General features: G+C 27.9%; 1 non-coding gene across 1 annotated transcript; it reads left to right on the top strand.

Moving 5' to 3' along the window:
• Positions 1-3547: 3547 nt before the first annotated feature.
• Positions 3548-3638, top strand: TRNAY-GUA (transfer RNA tyrosine (anticodon GUA)). Its single transcript is given in 2 exon segments — positions 3548-3584; positions 3603-3638. It is a non-coding gene; the product is annotated as a tRNA-Tyr (tRNA).
• Positions 3639-4445: the final 807 nt, after the last annotated feature.

Raw genomic sequence — 4445 nt, 5'->3', positions numbered from 1 at the left:
TTATTCCCTACGTAAGATTGAGAAGTCATGTTGAGGCATAATATGCAAAACTTTTGGAGTTAAGAATCGAAGTGAGAAGTTGTCGTATAGGAACTCGATATTCTCAAACTTTCATCCTTTTTTTTACTTATTTTTTAGAGATTTTGAGGTAAATGAAGCTTATAGATTGATTATTGTGTTGAATATATTGAATTTAACTTGAAATTCATCTTTTGTGGCTATGTTGATTGATTTGAGAAGAGATTTTCTTATTGTTTGGATTTTGTTGGTCTTTAAAGAAGAATTGGGTGAATTCTTAGTCTGTTGCATATTGTATACTTTTGTGATTTTGAGTCATCTTATAAGTCTATGTGTTGCTTTACTTGTTACATGTTGGTTGGGAGTTGATTTGTGTAGGTTTTGAGTCAAGATCGTGATTATACCAAGTGCAAAAATCACCATTGCACCAATTGCAACTTCATGACATTAGACATGATGTAGGTCAAAGACTATCTACCTCATTGATGTCGGACATATGATTGGTAGCGTGGGTGTAAGTTAGAGGAGACTTTATGACTTGGTCACGTTATATGTGATTGCCCTGAAAGATCTATGACTTGGTGACACTAGGCCCTAATTGAGTGGTGCCAAACATGATTAAGTTAGCGACTCTCTATTTGGGCTATTTCGAGTGTACATTTTGTGGCACTAGACGTGGGTTAGATAGAGATTATTTGCCTAAATAACACTAAACGTGGATTCTGTTATGTTAAGTGTGGTGCACTTATAGACTCCTTATATCATTCATGTCGAACGCAAGTGGAATAAGGCCATGTGTGGGAGAATCATCAAAGGTTTTTTGCCTCACCAATGTTAAGTGCAAGTTGAATGACGTCGGGCGTGGTCCTGGGGAAAGTAAATTATAACTTAGTTGATTTCAAGGTTGAAGTATGATGATAATATATCTTATATAGATGATGATTTAATATAGTTTATAATTTATTGATCTTTGATGATATATTGTGATGCTCTAAGTTGATATAGTTGAGAGTTGATTCTAATTTAAGATTATATGAGGTAGAGTGATATGTTGATAAGATCAGTTGTATATTGTTGAATGGAGTTGTGTTATAAATGCTTGGTGCATGTAATTTTGTTGTGTTGTTTACTTAGGATTAGGGGAGAAGTGTTGTTTTAAGAAAGATAAATATCCGGTTGTGAGCATATGTTGTTGTGATGTTCTAAGAGTTTATTTGTTGAAAAACCCATATTGAGTATAGTTTCTTTTGAAGTGGATTGTTGAGTATCCTATAGGTCTTTAGTTGATATGTATAAGGCCAAGGTCAAGACATACTAGTTTAAAAGTGACCAACCGAGTAAAGTATAAGGTTGGGGCCAAAATCCCAAACTAATTACTATAAAAAAAAAAAAGAGGCAATATTTTGAGGGTAGTCAACAGGCTAGTTCCATATATAGGCTTAGTTATGCATGTTAAAGCTTACACCCAAGTTGTTCTATTCATAGTAGGGATATTAGACTTTCCTAATTTAAGTGGGGAAAGTTGATAAATCATATTGTGTTGTAAATTGATATCCAAACTTGTCGTTAATCTAGCAAACCCAAAATGATCATGTTGGTAAGTTGGTTCAGTAGAATCAAGTTACTTAGACTGTTCACCTATGTTATAAGAGATTTATTAGTTGAAATGTGCGATAATGCATTATGTTGTTGTGTTGCAATGTTGTTTAAGTCGCTTTGTTGTTAAGATGATGAATTAATAATCTATGTTGAAAGATGAAATCTATGATTGTTGATACATTGACATGTGTTATTGAGTAAAGCTTTGGTTGTTGTTGTGTGTGCTTTGGTGAAGTTGTTTATATAATAACTTTTACTTCTATGTTATGTTGTTTTCCTATTACGAGCTTACCTTTGCATTTTTCTTATTATTAGACTGAGATAATCATGTTTATATAGGAGTAAGACAAGATTAAGTGGGAGGCGAGCTAAGTTTTAAGGGTTATGTTAGAGATGGCGACGTCTATTTTGAGACAACTATGTATAATGATTGTTTGATCGATAACTTAAGATTTATGTTTTTTTCCAATTTGGATTACTGTGTGTGTATCTCTAATGAATGTTTGCATGTTCATCCTATGTAATTAGACTTATATTTTTCACTACTAGATGTTGAGATGTAAAATATAGAAAATTGGCAAGTTGTTACACTTAGCCTAAATTGACACAACTCCATATTTTTTTTCGTCTAACCTGGTCAATTGATATATTAAACCTAGTCAAATTAGGTCACTTCTTTTTATTAATATATTATTTCATATGCAATTTAGATTTTAAAGAAAAAATATATTTAAAAGAGTATTGAGACCAAATAAAACTTACTTTTATGGTTATTCTTAATTGTTGGACTAGGCAAATTTTTTACACATCTATTTATGGTGATAATGATAACTACAACAATTATGATTATAATGATATCATTTGAAGTTGAACAACAATAACATCAACGAATATGATGATAATGACAATTAATAGTAGTGATAATTAAAATAATAATAACAATAATGAAAAAATTAATTTTTAGTAATGATTACAATGACAATAATAAAAATAAAAAATAACAAAAAGTGATGATGACAATTATAATAATATCTATTTATAATATCACAATGATTATAAGTTGGTAACCTAATAATCAATAATAATCATCATTATAATAGTAACAATGATAATAAAAATAAAAAATTATAATTAATGGTAAAGATTGTGACTAATTGCTTAATAATAACAATAATAATTATGGATAATAATAGTGACAATAATTTTAAATTAAATTAAAAATCAATTTAATCTCTTTTTAACCAAACACGTATTATTTAAAATTTAAATTTAAGAATAAGAAACTAAAAACTTGCAACTGCTGTACTTAAGTTAACTGTTCCTCAACATTTTTTTTATCAGCTAAAAGAAATGTATGAAAGAGGTGCCAAACTCAAATACGAAAATATTGAAAAATAAGAAAAGAGTTCTGTCAACATTTATTTGAAGGTTATTGATTTTAAGAAATTAAAAAAAATATTTTTTTTTATTGAGAAATAGGATAATTTTTATTTACATTTTAATTAACATTTTATTTTAAAAAATCATTTTTTATTATTTAAAGACCGGAGCTTGTTAAGAGATTTTTAAAGACTGATATTGACAAAATATATTTTTAACTAAATAAAGCCAAAAAAATTATAACAAATTATTAAATTTTAGTAACTTGTTTATGTAAACTTATTTGAAAATAAAAAATTTAAATTTTTAAGATGTATTAATAAAAAATATTGTTTTTCACACTTGCAACAAGTTGCAAATTACAAGCTCGCCAGCCAAGTTGCAAAAATCTGAAAAAGACGAGGGCAGAATAGTGGTAATCTGGTAATGTTCCTTTAGTAACTCTACAGCAAACACAATATTTATTTTCATTTAAAGGCGATGAAATTATTTGTAATGTTATCATAAATATATAAGATCATATAATTTGATAAAATAATATTGTTAACAACCGACCTTAGCTCAGTTGGTAGAGCGGAGGACTGTAGTGGGCTTTCCTAGCTGTTATCCTTAGGTCGCTGGTTCGAATCCGGCAGGTCGGAGTTTTTTTATTAAAATTGTTTTATTATTTTTTTTTCCTTTTATCAAAACAACTTTACCATCTTTATATAGTTTTCACGATTAATTATTTTTTATTAAAATTTTGGAATTTATTAAAACAAGTTTACCATCTTTTTATAGTTTTCACCATGGAATGATTAATTATTATCTTATCATTTTGGTCGTGGTTTAAATATTTTAAAATAAATAATTTTTATTTTTTATTTTTAATGCAGTATTAATTTTTTTTTCAAGTTTGTCTCCTTATAAATTATTCAACTACTTCAATAAAAAGTAATATATTTATTGATAGTGAATTATTTTAATAAATTTTTTTAAAAAAGTGATACATTTATCATTGTCTTAATTTTTATGTAAAAACTTTAAAGTATGATCATTGAGAGATTAAAAAGTGGCACAATTATCTACATTGAATACTTGATGATATTATGCCTAGGAGCCAAATCCAAGAAGAATCAAGAAGAGTGAATTAGGCTTGAAGGAAGAAAGTCCAAACTTTTATTACATTTTGGATAACTTTAGTGGTTTGTTTTCTTTTCTATGTGTTTATTTTTCCTTGTAAATATTTCCTTTATTTTAAAATTGTATTTTTTTCAAGTAGTATAAGAAATTTTGCTCTTATATTATTTTTCTTTGAGGGTGTAATTAATGGTTTAAAGAAGGTGTAACTAGCTAAAATTATGTTGAACTTATTAGACTTGGATGTGCCAATTTTTTTATTGAACCATGGGCTTGGACGTCCACTTGATTGTGCAAGTAGTTTGGACATCCAAATCATGTCCACTTGG

Source organism: Cajanus cajan, chromosome 3 (assembly GCF_000230855.2).
Source record: "Cajanus cajan strain Asha chromosome 3, NIPB_CcT2T_4, whole genome shotgun sequence".
NCBI classification, from domain to species: domain Eukaryota; kingdom Viridiplantae; phylum Streptophyta; class Magnoliopsida; order Fabales; family Fabaceae; genus Cajanus; species Cajanus cajan.
Note: the sequence above shows the minus strand (reverse complement) of the source record. Positions and strands in the feature narration are given on the sequence as shown.